This window comes from Myiozetetes cayanensis, unplaced genomic scaffold (assembly GCF_022539395.1).
Source record: "Myiozetetes cayanensis isolate MyiCay16 unplaced genomic scaffold, myiCay2020 scf17, whole genome shotgun sequence".
NCBI lineage: Eukaryota > Metazoa > Chordata > Aves > Passeriformes > Tyrannidae > Myiozetetes > Myiozetetes cayanensis.
The window spans coordinates 5,135,088-5,151,782 of NW_026087378.1; the positions used below are offsets into that span (position 1 = coordinate 5,135,088).

The 16,695-nt window shown below is 45.4% G+C and overlaps 1 protein-coding gene across 2 annotated transcripts in view; it reads left to right on the forward strand.

Annotated features, from left to right (window-relative positions):
* The first annotated feature begins 297 nt into the window (after positions 1-297).
* AFF4 (ALF transcription elongation factor 4) overlaps positions 298-16,695 on the forward strand; it is a 50,575-nt gene continuing 34,177 nt past the window's right edge. Inside the window, exon 1 of one of the 2 annotated variants that reach the window (XM_050312242.1) lies at positions 298-594. The gene's annotated coding sequence lies outside the window, so the exon portion shown is untranslated. Of the gene's footprint in view, positions 595-15,355; positions 15,511-16,695 lie in introns of those variants that run through there. The other variant, XM_050312243.1, reaches the window with a different exon arrangement.

A 16,695-nucleotide genomic window follows, 5' to 3' on the forward strand; every position in this document is an offset into this window, starting at 1 on the left:
CCACAGCTTCTCTGGGCAGCCTGCGGCAGGGCCTCAGCCCCCTCCCAGGGCAGGATTCATTCCCAACATCCCGCCCGTTCCCGGGGGTTCCCCGCGGTCCCTCCCGCCGCCGCCAGGGGGCGCCAGCACACGTGGGAGCGCTCCCCGCGAGCGCCTTGAGCCACGTGACCCTCCCGCCGCCGGCGCGCGAGGGGGCGTGGCCGTGCAGGAGGCCCCGCCCTCTACGCGCGCGCTCCGTCGGGGTCACGTGGGGTCCCCCGCGTGTCACGTGATCGGGGCGGCGGCGGCGGCGCGCGGGGGCCGCCGGGAAACGCCAGGCGGGACCGGGATCGGGACCGGGATCGGGACCGGGAGCAGGCCCGGCCCAGCAACGCCCCGCCCTGCCCGACCCCTGCGAGCCGCCAGCCCGGCCCCGGCCCGCCATGGACCGCCGGGACCCCTGCAGCGTCGCCGCCCGGCTGTGAGCCGCCCTCCCCCCGCCGGGCCGGGCCCGCCCCGGGCGCTCCGGGACTCGCCGGCGGCTCCTCGGGCCTCTTCGTTCGCCGGTGGCGGCAGCCGGGAGATGGTCCGGGCCTAGCGGAGCGGCCCGCGCAGGTGAGCGCGGCCGGGCCGGGCCTCCCGCGGCCCCGGGGCAGCGCCGCCCCCGCCCCGCCAGCCCCGGGCGCTCCCGGGTTCCCCCCGGCGGGACCGGGGGTGGGATCGGCCGCTCCGCGGAGCATCTCCCGCCGGGAGCCGCGGGTTTGCCCGCTCTCGCGCCCCGCGGGGACACCCCGGGGAGCCGGGGGGGTCCCGCCGTGCCCCTCCCCGCGGGGCACAGCCCGGGGCACCCCCGGAACGGGGCTCGGGGGGTCCCGGTGCTCCGGGGCTGCTGCGCTCCCGGCCCGGTGACGGCTCTGATCCCGTTCCGGTAATTGACGTCAGGGCTTTGTTCCTTCCCCTTTGCTCTCCGCGGTTCGGGGCCCGTGGATGGAGCGGGCGGGACCGGGAGAGGCTGGAGGGGCTCGGGGGGGGCTCTGGGGCTGCCGCGGTCACGGGAGGTGCGCCCGGGCAGGAGGGGCTCGGGATTACGGACACAATCGCGTCCCCAGAGCGGAGGGGGGTTATGTAAAGCCTCGCTCCTGCTGGGGGTTGTGTCGTACCTGGTGATCGGAAGAGCAGTCGCTCGACATCCCCTGAGCCTGGGCTGACTCTTTTCCCTTTTCCAGTGAACAAAACAAAGCAAGAAAGTGTTGAGTCGTGTAACCTGCGTGTTGGTGCTTTCAGTGCTGTGACTTTGATTCTCTTCTTGACATGAGCGAGTGAACAGCTTAATTTTGGGGGACTACTGAGTGTTTGTACCCGTATCTCCCGTACTCCCTGGGAAACTGATGTACAGTGGAAAGAAAGCCTGGAAAGGGACAGGTGTGGGAAACCCTGTCCCACCATCCCATCTCTTTGCCTTATGACAGCCTGTTTTGGTCATTTTCTTAGGCAGACTTGGTGGTTTTAAACATTCCCCTGTTTCCAGTGATGGCATCAGATCCCCCACCTGCCCCTGTGGGACTGAGCAGGCCCTTCCTCAGCCTCACCCTTTGAAATGAACTTGTTCTGCTCCAGTGTGTGCATTTATTTGTCACCTTGTTGCCTGCTCCCTCCCAGCTGCTGAACTTCTGGGTGTATTTCCAGTTCCTGACATTAAAACTGAATTCTTTCAGGTCCCTGGCACAGGGGATTTGCAGCCTGGGGGTGTTACTGCAGAACAGCATCTAGTGAAGTGCTTTGGGGGAGTGGTTGTGCACTGGATTTGTCATTTTGTTGTCTTCTCTAATGAGGGAAATGTGATTAAACTCCCTGGGCTGCTGCTGTGGGAGGTGTGAGACAGTCCCAGCAAAGGGGGTGTCACACTGGAGTTCCACAGTGGTTGGGGACTGGGACAGGTCTTGTTGGTCAGGAACAAAAAATGTTACCAATATCTTGGCTTTATTAATGTATGAATATCAGCTTTTATTATTTCCTGGCTGCTGTACAGTGTATTTACAGCTCTGTGTGAGAGCAAACTCTCCTCTGTTCAGCAGTTAGAGTTATAGAGTCATGGAATATCCTGATTTGGAAGGGACCCACAGGGATCAAATCCACCTCCTGGTCCTGCCCAGGACACCCCAACAATCCCACCCTGTCCCTGAGAGCGTTGTCCAAACACTCCTGGAGCTCTGTCAGCCTTGGGGCTGTGACCACTGCCCTGGGGAGCCTGTTCAGTGCCCAACCACCCTCTGGGGGAAGAACCTTTTCCCAATATCAAACCTGGTCCTGCCCTGACACAGCTCCAGCCACTCCCTGGAGTCCTGTCCCTGGTCCCACAGAGCAGAGATCGGAGCTGACCCTCGTGAGGAAGCTGCAGACCCCAGTGAGGTCTGACCTCAGTCTCCTCCAGCCCAAGAAGCCAGGTACCCTCAGCTACTCTTCCTACAACTTCCCCTCCAGACCCTTCATCTTTGTGTCCCTCCTTTGGACACTCTGTAATAACTTTAGACCTTTCTAATACTGTGACACCTGAATCTGCCCCCAGGACTCCAGTACAACCTTAATAGTACTGAAAGAAAACAGCAAATTTGAACTCTAGTCTCAAAACTGTCTCAGCTCCCTGATATTTCCTTTAAACATCTCTACAGTTCTAGTTTTATGGCTTTTCTCACTTGTCTCAAATATTGAGAGTGAGACTGAGCCCCTGGGGTGAGGTTTTGTGCGAGGTGCCACACAGAAACCAAAAAAAAGTAATTTGTACGTTTTGCATTCTTCCCGGTCCTAACAGTCTGAACTTGATAAAACCCCATTAAAATATTACTTGGATTTCTAGGATGTCTTTTGAGGAAGCTGGAATGTGCAGATGCTTTTGTGTGATTATTACCCATCACTTTAATGAGAAGATGCCACATGTTTTTATCTGCCCAAGCCATAGAGTTTGCATTTTGGGGGGAGAGCTGGAGATAAGTAGCTGCAGCAGAAATCTGTCCTGAGGTTCCAGTTGGTCCGTGCTAAGTTGGCATGTGCACACCACTTCCTCCTTGCTTCAGTAGCTGCTGGCAGGGATGTTCTGCCCCACGTCATTTTCCACCGTGGGTGCTCCTGGATGTCAGAGGTGACTGAGGCCAGATGTGACTTGTGCCCTTACTGATTGAGAGAGCAGCTCTCAGCATCTTTTAAGCAGAAAGGGGGCCCTGTGACAAGGTGATGGTGAAACTGCTGTCATGGTGTGTCCCCCCCCCCATATTTTCATTTTCATATTTTACGAGAGGTGCCACAACTGCCTGTGACTGTTTGTGATGTCTCTCTTCCTTCCTGCTCATCCTCTTGGTTAGTGAGTTTTATAATCATTACTGCTTTTAGTCTTTGCTCCAGATCAAGGGAAATTTAAGTTTAGAGGGTGGATAAACTGAGAGTTGAATCTTGAGAGCTGAGACGTGAAATCAGCACCTCTCCCATAGGGAGATTTGGCCTTTCTTGGGCACGTGGAGAGAATATGAGCAGCTTCCAAGAGGCTGCAGCAACATGTGTGTAGAGCTGGGAGTTGTTTGTTGCAGTGTCGTGTTTGGGGTCTGCCTGTGTGAGGATGTAAGAAAAATCTTGACATTTTGGTGACTCTGAGGTCTCTTTTCTGTGGCAATAATTGTTCTCGGCCACATAATTTCAGTTTGTTACTCACATGTGGTTTGTTCTACAGGCGCATTTCCTTTCCCTCACATTACTACAGGCTCACAGTTGCCTTCAGCAGAGGCTAAGAAATAACTAAACTGGAGATCAGATATCTGAACTTGAGTTTAGATTAGAGATTAACGAGAAATTCTTCCCCGTGACGGTGGTGAGGCCCTGGCACAGGTTGCCCAGAGAAGCTGTGGAAGGTGTTCCTGCCCGTGGCAGGGCGGTGGAACTGGGTGATCCTGAAGGTCCCTTCCAGTCCAGACCATTCTGTGAGAGCCCCTGTGTTCCTTGTCACTCGAGTTCTGTGTCTGTCTGGGGTTTGTTGCAAGAACGAGGCGATGTTGGTGTCATCTGTGAGAGCAGAACACCCCGAGTTGGGAGATGGAGAGGCCTAGGATGAAGAGGGAGTGTCTGGAAACAAGTCAGGAAAGTTTAACAGATAACATTTGGATAGAGCAGCGTTAGATGTTTGTAAAATGGATTGCTAACTGTGTTAAAGTAAGAAAATACGGAATCAAGTTCATAGAATTGCAAAACTCAAGATGAAAGAACTTCTCTGGCAGTTATTCTTCTCTTGCAGGATCATTCCTTCTCTGCAGTCACTAATGACTAAGGGGATGTTCTCCAGCTCGTGAAATGACAGGGCTTCTGTCAGTGCTTAGGAAACACAACTGCACGGGCTCCTGCTCCTTCCTGTCACGGAGCTTTTCTCGTGAGCGTCGTCACCCTGAACGGTTCAAGCTGTGCCGTTCTCTGGCTGTGGAGCTTTCTCCTGTGGGAATCCACGTTTATTCTTTCCTTAGGTCCTTGAACTAGATGTACATATTCCAGCTGAATTAACACTTGCCGTTTTGGGTGAGCTGGTGCTCTCTGCAGTGACCCCGGGCCGTGGTCCCTGCCGGGCACAGCACAGAGCTCAGTGTGGTACGGCCGGGGCTTCCTGCGCTGGGGCTGTGCCAGCCTCGGACGTGCCGGCCAAAATTCCATGTTCCCTGGAGCTCTGAGGATGTTTCCCTCGGGCACTCGTGTCTGATTTGGTGTCTGCCACCTCCCCAGGCTCCCAGATTTTTACCACTTCCCAAGTTTCTTTCTCCAACTTGGTGTTTTCAAGCCTCTCTTTCCTCTGACGCAGTGGTCTGTCTTTTCTGCCCAAATGTTTGTAGTTCTTCAGGTTGTCCTGTCTCTTGTTCTTACTTGGTTCATTAATTCTTGCTGATGAATGTAAAACCCAGGTTATTAACTGCCACTAGCACCAGGTACCAGCAGGAAAAAAAAAAAAATCGTGTGCTCTTGAACTTTACAAACATGGAATAAGGGAAGTTCTTGCCTTGAAGTCTTGAAATAATTTTCTTCTCTTAACAGCTCATTAAGAGAAATTTTCCAGCACTCCTTTCTATGGAAAACAACCCCTCACGAGGCAGCTTAGAGCCCCCTTTTATTGATTTTTTTTTTTTAATAATTTGTCTTAGTTTTTATTCATGTCATAACATTTATTGATAATTTACTTGAACATGCTGCTTTCATGTTTTATAATTAAACAAATATGGAGTGTACTTTAACTAATGTTGTCATCCTGTAGTGATCATGTTTTCCAGGAGAGAGTGTTTTATTTTTCCAAATCTCTCCCTGTGGATACGTGTGCTCCTCTGCAGCCCCACAGCAGTTTCTCGCTATTTAATCCCTGTACTACACTGGGTTTGATCCACTGTAGTTGGATCAAACATCTTTTTGTTTACATACATTTTCCAATTTTAAGGAAAAATAGCAGTATGCTTAATTTTCAGAACCAAGCATAGGGAAAATATTGTTTCTATCCAGTGACCAGTTAAAAACTTGAGACAAGTTAAACTCTTGAGAAAGGAAAAACTGTTTATAGTTGTCCTTAACTTGGATTGTAAGATTTCATTGAAGTAAATTGCTCCATAGGAGATACTTTTCTCAACAGTTGGTTCCTGTGGAAATTTCACACCATTGAACAGTCATTCATTTTTTCATTTCATTTTCCTTTGAAATTCCTAGTATTGACTTTCCTTAGTGTAATCCTGTTGCAAGTGTCTGGTTTTAAATGAATGTTTAGTATTTATATTGGTTGTCTGCTATATTTTTATATAAATTATTCTTCAGAATACTTTGTATTTCCGTGAGGGTCCCCATCTGTGCTGACATTACTGTAGAAGCTCAAATCTGATTGTAATGGTCCAGTTTCGTACATTGACATGCAGGGTTTTTTTTGATTCTGCATTTAATTTAATTTCCAAAAGACGTTAAAGAGATTTCAGTGATGGAAGTGCTTAAATGGTTTTAATCAGGCTTTGATGTGCACAAATCATTAAAGCGAGGAGGATGAAGAGATAAGAGTCCACAATTCTCTTTGGACACTTGGTCTGCAGAGGAACTACCGGAGTAGGCAGGAAATGTTAAGAAGGAAATCCTAAAGGAGCAGGAGCCGTGTGGGTTGTCCCAGGGAACAAGGGGCAGGACAAGAGGAAACAGCTTTAGGGTGTGCCAGGGGAGGTTTAGGTTGGATATTGGGAAACTCCTTCATGCCAAGGGCTGTCCAGCCCTGGCACAGCTGCCCAGGGCAATGCTGGAGTCCCCATCCCTGAGGGATTTAAAAGCTGTGTGGATGTGGCACCTGGGAACGTGGGCGATGTTGACCTTGGGAATGGTGGGACTCGGTGGTCTTGGAGGGCTTTTCCAACCTAAATCATTCTGAAATGTTGTTTTTTCCTGTAGGGAAGAATAACAGCAAACCAAAAAACTACGTCAAAATGGGAATTTAGTTTGTGTGATGTTGTGTATTTTGTGGGCAGAGGAGTGACCAGAGTTTCTGGGGAAAAAAAAACCAAGATCTTCCAATTTCTTTTTCCGGTGTTGCATTACTATTGGCATAAGCACTTCCTTACTTAAAGATAATTTTAAAAATATTAGGTCAAAGTCCAAATTTGAAAAACTGAGATGAAAATTTCAGAAAAATTGAATATGGGAAACAGGTTAAAGGACAGTTTAAAGGACTTACATGTAACTTTAGCAAGTTGTTCTATGCTTTGGAATAAATAAGAAAATTAACCTAATGGAAGTTGCTGGGAGTCAGAAATGCTTGATTTTATGAAGATGTCTTAATACTATTTTATTTTTGTAACTTCATGGGCCTTGAAGCACAAAAATTGCCCAAGAGGAGATAAAGTGGACTGATATCCTGATATTTTTCCTGTCTCATAGGGGGTTTTTTGATGTTCTGGGTGGTCCTATATGGAACAGAGGTTACTGATAGTGTTGTTTGCATGTTTTGAGGAGGTTTTTGTATTTTTGGGTGGCTGGGGTGTTGTTTTTGTTTGAGAGTTACCATTAAACTCTCCAGCTCACCTGTGGTTTGTGACTCTTTCTTACACTGTGCCTGCTTGGAATATTGTTTTAAATTGCTTGGTGAAGTTTTGGATTTATATTTAATTAATATGTTTTAATTTAATTAATTGATATTTAATTTTATCCTTCTGTTGCTGATAGGATAAATTAGCATCACATTAAAGCATTGATCTGACATGATGAAAACTCTGGGGTTTGGTGTAAACCAGCCTTTAAAAGATAAAGGGTGAAAAGGTTTTTCCTGAAGCAATGATTACTTGTGCTGAAAGAGCTGCACTAATTATATTTAATGAGCAAAAAATACAAGTAAGAAATTTGCACTGTGACACATTCTTAGCCAATAATTACCAGAAATATGCTTTAGTAGGAGAGAGTTTTAACAAGTAGATTTCAGCTTAAATTTGTTAATCACTAATAACCTCCTAAAATCCACCTTTCTTCATTTTCTTCATTTCTTTTTTTTTCCTTTGGTGTTTTTTTCTTTTTTTTTTTCCCTTCAGTTTTCTCTTTTTTTTTTTTAATGGAAAAAGTTGCATTATTTCCTGGCCACATGAAGCAAGATCCATGCTGAATTGACATTCAAAGATGTTTTCACAGCAGCCTCTTCACATACCTAATTGGCCCCAATAGCTTGTGTCGATTTTTTGGTGGTGAGGGGCGAGGGATTTTTTTGTTTGTGAGGTTTTTTTGTGTGTGTGTTTTCTTTTTGTTTTTTGATGGGTTTGTTTTGGATTTTTTTGTTCAGAGGAATGTTAAAATACCTCTAGTCATGATTTACTGAAAGACTCAAAAGCTAAAAATGGTCAGAAATGGGTGTGGTCTAATCTTCATTTCTGTTTAAGAGTACAAAATCTGGATCTTGTTGGCTGGTCTAATGGGCTGATTTCTTGCTATTCAATTATAAATACAAAGTTATGCAATTAAAAAAATATTACGTGTGACTCTCCCTATAAATAGTGAGTCAGACCTTAATAATTAATATTAGCTTGTGCTTAGTAGGATTCAGTTAAATCAGCCCTCAGAGAGGAGTTGCCATCGGTACCAGGTGCCCGAGAAGGGCTCCAGAACTGTTTAACTGGAGCTGGTTTGTCCAACACGTCCCTGGGAGCTTTAGGAATGAGAAGCATTTCTTGCCGTGTAATTTCTGTGGCACTTGAAGCAGTTTGGGCTGTTCCAGGGCCCTTTCCAGGCTCCAGCTCTGACCCAAAGCACACGCTCGGTGTGAGCTGAGCTGGGCTCTTGCACGAAGGGTTTTGAAATCCAGCTGGATTTTGACACTGCTTTTGCAATGTCCCCTGTGTTTGCCTTTGACTTCACGCGACAAAAAGCTGAACGTGTTTCTCTAGTGGGAAAACTCCGAGTTTCTCTGGCTGTAAATTGTGCTGTTAGGATTCTGTGCTTTGCAGTTTCATGCCTGTCACACGTCTTTTAGCTCGTATTTAACAGCCCGTTGGGAGCAGCAGTTCCACACCAGCTTGCACAACTCCTTTACTACTGTATCAATTGCAGAAGTTACGTTGTTGGTTTAGGTAGACCAAAAACTGTTTGTTTATCTTCTGGGGACTAGAGTTCGTAATAATGATTATTGATAATGATGCCCTCTGTGGTGTAACAGCACAGTTACACTGTGCCCTGACTGCCCTGCCTGGGACATGAGGTTTCTTCTGTCCAGGGTTGTCTTTGGTGGCTCAGTATCTTTTTGGTACTTAAGTCTCTGTTAACAGCATGACTTTTGTTTTAAGGCCACATCCAGAAAAGTACAAAGAACTGCAAGAACTTTGGGGAAAAAAAACCCCAAACATCATCATCATGGGAAAATGAGGTCATGTCATTTTATTAAAAGACTTTGTATAGCTCTATTTGCTGTGATAAACAGAGTATATAACTCTATATTCTGTGATAAATTAACATTTATCAACTGTTTTACTGAGGTAATAGATGCTACACTGAATGCCTTGATACTCAGTGGTGGCTGAAATATTAATGTTTTTCTCAATCTGCTTAAGGTGGGGTTATAAAGTACAGGTGGCATTTAGTAGGTAGGATGAAAGGTTAAGACTTTACAACTTTTTTATGCAGTGTTTGTTTGGAAGCACAGCACATCAAAGCTGCGGCTTTCCTGCTGCATTTCAGTTTCCCTCTGTAGATAGTTCTGGTCCCTTCCTCTCGCTTCCAAATTTTTTTTCGCTTTGTCTGCAAATCTTAAATGCTCCTCTTCCCTAGTGGGTTTTTCCAGAGTTTAACTACTGTGTGCTCTCACCTTCAGTGGATTTAAATTTAAAAAGAAAGTTTTATGTTACCAGAAAGCATCCCAGGTCTCGGAGCTGTCACATCATTCACGTACATTTTAGACAGGTAGGAAATGGTGATGAGTTTGATAAACTCTTGGCATGCAAGTCAGGGCTGAAAACCGAGAGGGAGAATCTGTATTCTCTCTTTTGGTACTTGGAATTGTGGATTTTACAAAATCTTCTTCATGCTCTAAAGCAGTTGTGGAACTGCTGCAGCTGCCAGTGGGAAGCAGTGGCGCTGGGAGTGTTCAAGCCACCACTTTGGAAAATATATTGGTTATAATATATTGATAATAATTTTGAAAATATGTTGATGCCGACGTGCATCAACTCAGGTGGTTTTAATGTTTCCCTTCCACCCCCTTCAGTTGTTCTGGGAACAGCCTGGAAACTTTGGGTCTCTTAATTCACTTTGGGTCTCCGAATCTTTCTGTGTCACACCCCGAGTGTTTTCCTGTGGTTCTGAGGAGAATTAAAACATAAAATGATGAAGTTTTTAACTCTGGCTGCTCTGCTGACATGCTCCCCATCCTTCTGCTCTTTCATCCCTCATAACCATGTGACCTGTTACAAAGTTCACCTATGACAGTGTGATGCAAACCCCAGTAATTTAATGAGACTCTTGTGGAATTTTTCGGGGTTTGTTTGTTTGTTGGGTTTTGTTATTAAATGGGTTTTAAACAGGTTGGTTATTTCTGCTGTCTGTTTTGGGGACTGTGGAGTGTTTGATCTTCTCTGTATTTCAAAATGATCCTGCTCCCAAAATTACATATTTTTAACTTAGCACAGATTTCCCAAATTCAGCATAGCCGGTTCCAATACATTTCTGTGTGAGCACAGCCAGGATAGTGGGGCAGGGCAGGAGCCAGGAGCTGCTGTGGACATCTGTCCTGTGTGGGGGCTTGGACCAACATCCAAACCAAACTCTCAAATTTTAAAAATTCCCTTTTGCTTTAAGAACCGAGTAGAGCTGTGCACAGGATGCATTAACAGCCCTAAAATATTTTATTACTTGTGCTTGTGTTGTGAAGATGCATCAAATAAAAGCTGTGTTCAGAAAACAAGCTGTGTTGAGGCAGCAAGGGAGGAGGCAGGGACGCTCTAGGTGGTTACATTGTCGTGCGGAGGAGACCTCACTGCTGTGAGCAGATACACAAGACCAGAGTGGTTTGGAGAGTGGCAGAATTCATTATCTCAAAGCCTGATGTTCATTTCAGTGTGTGATGCAGCAGAATGTGTGAACCTTGGTCGCGATAGGAAGTCCAAGATAAATGCCTTGTGAGACAGTGCAGACAGCTGATCTTGGAGTAAAGCTGGAGGAAATGACAGTTAAACCAGGGTAAAGTATTTGATAAACTTTTTCTCTCCTTTCTTTCTCAGTAGTTAAGATGGGAGAAGGATGTGAGCCTTGAATGTGATTTTCCCTTTTGCCTTTTCACTCCTAATTTAGATGGCACCTCATTAAAACCTTGTCTGCTGTTTCAAATCTTACACAGAGCAGATTTATCAAAGAATTTCTGCCAAGTGAATCCTTTCTTAATCCTAATGCCACAGAGTTCATAACACTCAAATGTAATGATATCTTTTATGAAAGTAAATTAATGTGAGGAAGTCAGAATGATAATAGCCAGATTAATGTTAGATGTCTGAATAACTATTGCTTAATAAAATTTAAACAGCAATTGTCTTGGCTTCAAAGTTTAAGCAGAAGAACATGTAGGCACAGGAATTGGGTTATTAAGTTTCTGCCCAATTAGAGGGCAGAAATTTGTTGAGAAACAGTATTGGAATATGTATGCTTTGGTTTGCCTGTGTGGACATGAAAGGAGTGCATGTAAAAACCTTGTGTTCAGGATGGTCCATCTGTGCACTGGGTGAATTCCTGACTTTCCCAGCAATGGGGAATGGAAGAGAGGGGAAGGATGTTGTTGGTTGACTGGGAGGTAAAATTGGGCTGAAGTTTGCTGAGTGTGAGAAACAAAACACCGGCTGGTCAAGCTGTGAGTTTGGTCTGTGCTGTTGGGCTGTTGGTTTTGTGATCTGAGCTGTAGGATGTCAGGACTTGAGCTGCAGATGCTGATAAAGAGAGTATCATTGCCTGGTTAAGAAAGTCTCCTGTTCCTGAAAGTAGTTTTGGTACTGCAGGATGAGGCAAACAGAAGTGCAAAAGCTTGGGAAGGCAAAGCTGAAATTGAGCTTTGCTGAACAGCAGCAGCTTCAATTCCCTCTCCTGGCTCAGGCTTGGTTCTTGTGACAGGCATTTACTGAGGCTCCTGTATCTTATCTGACCTGGAATCCTGACTGGGTGTTGTGGTAGGTGCAGAAAATGACCATTTTGGAAGGTCATGGTTTTATTGTGTGACACTTTTGAGTCCTACAGATTTCCTCCTCCCCTGAGTCAGTAACGGCACTGTCGGCCCCTCCTCTGTGGGATCTGTGCCATCAGCCAGGATGGAGCTTTGTGATGGAGAAAGGGGCTGTGGATGGGGAAATGAACCTTTCTCTGCGCTCTGTGCACCAGGAGAGGAGGAGAGGAGTGTGAAGCTGTGCTGTCACTTCCCAGACTTCCCTACCACTTCCCTTGTTTCTCTATCAGTTCTGAAGAGACAGGACAGAAATGAGGAACTGAAGTTGATGTTCTGTGAGCAGCTCTGCTCTCTGTGCAGGAAAAGAGATGGGAATTTATTGCTGTGTAAAGTTCATCAGGGAGGAGGGAACCAGATGTTTTACCTACCATGTAATACTTCTGCACAAAAATGAGACATTTTAAAGGATGGGTGGTTGTGCATTTTTTCAGGTCCTCTGAGTGAATTACATCAAATTCTTCTTGGGTATAAACAATTTTAGGCTGTCTTATCAGTATGTTTTACAGATGGACTTAAAACTTGGTTTTGAATGAGCTGTATTGCAAGTGCTGAAGGTAGGAATTTATTCCTTGACTTGACTTCTAAAATCCACTTGCTGGGTGTGCACTTTTACCTTAGTTCTTTTACTTTACCTTGGAAGGAGGAGTGGAACTAGATGATCTTTAAGGTTCTTTCCAACCCAAACCATCCTGTGATTCTGCCTGCCTTCTGTGTGCTGGATCTCACATCTGATGAATGATGTACCAGTTCTCATCTGAACCTGTTTAATGAAAGGTTATACCTGCAGAGCCTCTTCCTAAAGGATCCCCAAGTCCTTTTCCAGTGGTTAGTGTTGAGTTACAAATGATCCCTGTAATTCTTTTATCCATCATTGCCGTGTGTTGGCTCCTCAGGTAGAAGATGCTGACTGATCCTTGGGTAACCTGATATTTGATGGTTAGAGGGGGACTCTGGCTGATAAAACTCAAGAACAGGATGTAATTACTGGCATCGTCACTTGGCTAAGGCACTGAATTAACAACGTGCTCCTACAGAAAGTGCTGTGGGATTTTTCTCAGCTAACGGTGGTGAGGGATTTGTGCTCGTTTGTCTGAGGAGCAGCGGCAAGTCCAGGCACATTGTGCTCTGTGGGGATTTTTGTGGTGCTTTGGAGCTGAGTGGGAAGGAGAAGTGCCTGCAGCAAACTGCTGGCTCTGCCCTCCCTGGGAGTTCTGTCAAACATTAACCTGACCTAGGCCAACTCACTTTTTAAATTATTTTTATTTAAAGCTCTCCCACCCTCACAGTACATACAGAGGTGTTCCCATCTGGCTCTTAGGGCACTTTATGTTCCCCCGTTGAATGTGCAGCAGGAATCCCTAATCTGAAGGGTGGGATACAGTTGTGTTTGTATTATAGAAATGAGAAACATTTATGTTTCAGTTAGTGGTGAATCACTGATTTATATTGGTATCATATTAGCAGTACAGTTGTATTTGAATCCTATTCCCAAGAACTCAAACGAAACCTTGGAAAGAGGGACAGCTTCTTATGGAGATGGAGCTGTGGAAGAGTTTGTTCTCATCAAAATACCCAAATGGAATCATGGCTCAAGCTGTCCTGTATTCAGCTGTGCAGCCTTACTGTGTGATACCGATTACTGAGCTATAATTTTGGGGTACTGCTGGTATCACCAACCTTTTCCTTGCTGGAGCAGATCCCATGTGCAGCTGGAGCCCTCCCAAACCAAATCCCCCTCCCTTGGCACGGAGCGCTGCTGCAGCCTTTGTATCAGAAGGTGTGAGGGAGAGAAACAGAAAACTTCATCCTTTTGAGAAGTTGTTTTTTCCTGTTTCTGAACACATATGAATATTATTCTAATTCTCTGTAAGCTCTTGGTTTTAGTTTTGTTCCTTATTTCAGTTATAAAACTATGAAGATGACTCTGTGCTGCTTCTATATTTGCAGCATTGTGATTGTTCTTTGAACTTGTCCTGGAGAATCCTCCTGTTTGTGCTTTTTTGGGTAAAACTGTATCATTTTTAGTAGGAACTGTAACATTTTTTTTTCTACATTTTTCTCCTTTACTATAACATAGAAATCTGGAAGTTAAGATTACATATTCACTTTTATTGTTAAGTATTAAGTAGCTCTTGGTGACACCAGAGCACGTTCCTCTTTATGTAGCAGTGGGGTTTTGTTGTTATTTTTCAATTTTTCCTGTTTTAAACAGCTCTTCTGTGAGCGCATTTTAAAAGCTGACACTGGCATTTTAGGATGGTGTACATGATTTTAGTGCAGGATTTGTGGCGATGCCACACTCCACGCACAAACTGGGAGAAGCTTGCTGTGCCAGCTCCTGAGATGCCCCTTGCTGTTCATGGTACAAGTAAGAAAAGCGTTTAAAATAATTAACAGGCACCTTTGGGAGGGAGTTGGGTGCAGCATTAAGGCAGCTTCAGGTGTTTTTAAAACATCATTCCATATTACAAACAAGCTTTCCAGCTCTTTTTCCCCCTCCTTTTAAGAAAAAAGAATACAATCCTGGGAGCTGTGCGTGCCCCCACAGCTGGGTGTGCCCTGCGTGGAGCCTGAGCTGCTCTGTGTTCTCTGAACGTGTTTATCGTTCGTGGCCAAATGTTGTCAAACAAAATTTGTGTTTCATCACTACCAATTAAGCGGCACTGGATAAATGGACTGTTTGATTCCTCTTGCTTACGAAACCAATTGAGATTGAAGAAACCCTGGAGTTAAATGAGGATGTCTTGAAGGAAGTGGAGGTGTTGTAAACGGGCTTTGAAGATCCACCAGTGCCTGGTCGAGGTGTGGTGGGTTTGGATCCCTTTTGATGGGCTGCACTTGGAGGGTTCCTCGGGCCTTTGATGGTTTTGCCTTATGGTGCCTGGGAAGATGGAGAGAATAGTGCTGGTGGTGAACTGGGGTGAGGGCAGGAGCTGGGATGCCTGATGTGGTTCAAGGGGATGAGGAGGCTGCCAGACCTATCTCTGTACCCAGGGTTTGGCCAAGGTCCTCTTTAATAGCATTGCCAGGAAAACCTTGACAATTGTGGGTGTGTTGGTTGGGTTTTATTTTTAGCCTGAAATTGTGGTCAGAAAGTCCCAGGCCTGGGATGTGCCCCCCTGCCTGGAGCTGGGGGAGTGGGAGGTGGGGAGCAGGAGAAGGCAGCACCAGCGCTGCCGTTTTATAACACTGGTTATAAAATCCAAGATGATGATGGCTTGAGGGAGCTCAAGCCAAAGCCATGCCCTTGTTGGATTAAGGATGAACAGAAATACCAAATAGGATTTAGGAAGACATTGGAAGGAGAAGTTAAGATTGTGTTTCTGGTAGGGGTGATTTGAGTGATATCTGAGCAGTTGATGTGCTTGGTGGGCCTGGAGCAGCAGTTAATGATGGTCAAAGAATACACAGAAGGGAATATTGTGTCAGAAGTTTCTGTGAATTCCCTGCTGGTTTTTCTGCTTTCTTTCAACTCCTCCTGTTGAGCTGGAGCAGAGGTGTGAGATCTGAACAGTCACATACACACGGACTGTGGGGAGTTCAGCAGGACACACTGAGCACAAGTAATGGCTCAAAACATGTGGGGTTAAACTTCCTAAGAATGGAAATACTGTGCTGTGCTTTAGGCCTCTTTTCTAATTTCTTTTAATTTTTGAACTTCTCTTTTTCCAGATATGGAAATTAAGGTGACTTTGGCCCTTGCTGCAGGGACCTGTTTTGTCTCCCTTAACCTGGCTCTGGTTCTCCTTCACACTTTGCTCAGGACTCCTGGGAAAAGGGAAATTATAGCAGGATCCTCTTGGTAGCAGCAGGTACAAGGCAACAAGATCCTAATTTTCCACTTCCAGGCCTGGTGTGCAGAGAGGAGGGTGTAGAGGAGCTTGTCCTCGTGCCCAGAGGATGGTGTAGGAGTGATGGGAGCTCGGCTGCCCCCAACTGCTCCGGGCTCTTCCATCCTGTGGGAAAAGGTTTAAATTTGGGAGAGGGAGAAGCAGTTCTGCCTCTGAGCAGCCTGCATTGCTGGTGGGAGCAGTGATGGGGCAGAGCTCCTTCCCCCAGTCAGAATCCAAACTGAGAGATAACAGCGCCAGCAGAGATGGGCTTTGTGTCCACTCCAACTTGGGGAAAAAAACTGAGGATTGGCAAATAGTACAGAACTTTGGTCATGCCAGTAGATTTTATATAATGGATTTTAAAGGGTTGGTATAATTCAAGTGGTCTGAAAACGTAGTTTTGCAGTTTCCTTGACACTGAAGGTAGCTGCTGGCAACATTGATCAGTAGACAGGCCTTGGTTGTCTGCTTTTCAGAATATCTCTCCTTGCTTTTCCAGAGCATGGGCAGCTTATTTTCTGGTACATCTTGTGGCTGTGCAAGATAGGGAGTTAATTGGGAAGTTGTCTGAAGTTCAGAGCTAAGGAAGCCTCACTAACTTCCTTTATTTACACATTTAGTGGTAGTGTGATTTTAATAGCTTCGTACACATTGTAGAAACTTAAAATAGCTCTGTGTAGAGATCAGATGATCAGATACAAACAGGTCTAACTTGAATCCCATTCAAACTATTTGCTCTAATAAAAAAATGTAAAAGAATTCAAGAAAACTAAACCCTTACAGTCAAGGTGACTACCCATGAGGGTGTTTTATCATTTACTACATTACAAAAGACCAGGGAGGAGTGGTTAAAAGTATGATTAACTGGTGTATTTCTGATGACTAATTTTACACAGACCTGGGCAGGTACAGCCGGATCAGTTCTGGCTCTGCTCCAGCTCAGATCTCAAATAAATCTTTGCTATAATGTTCCTTTCATGTGACAGTGTTGGTAAAAATGCTGTTTTTTCTTCAGTCCCAAGAGTTATAGTAAATGTTGATAAAATTTTAAAAGATGATCCTCCACTCTGTGAAAACCTAGTGAAGGTCTTTGTTAATATTTAACCCTCTATTTGAAAATTATAGATGTAAAATTCTTTAAGATTATAATATTCTGAATGTACA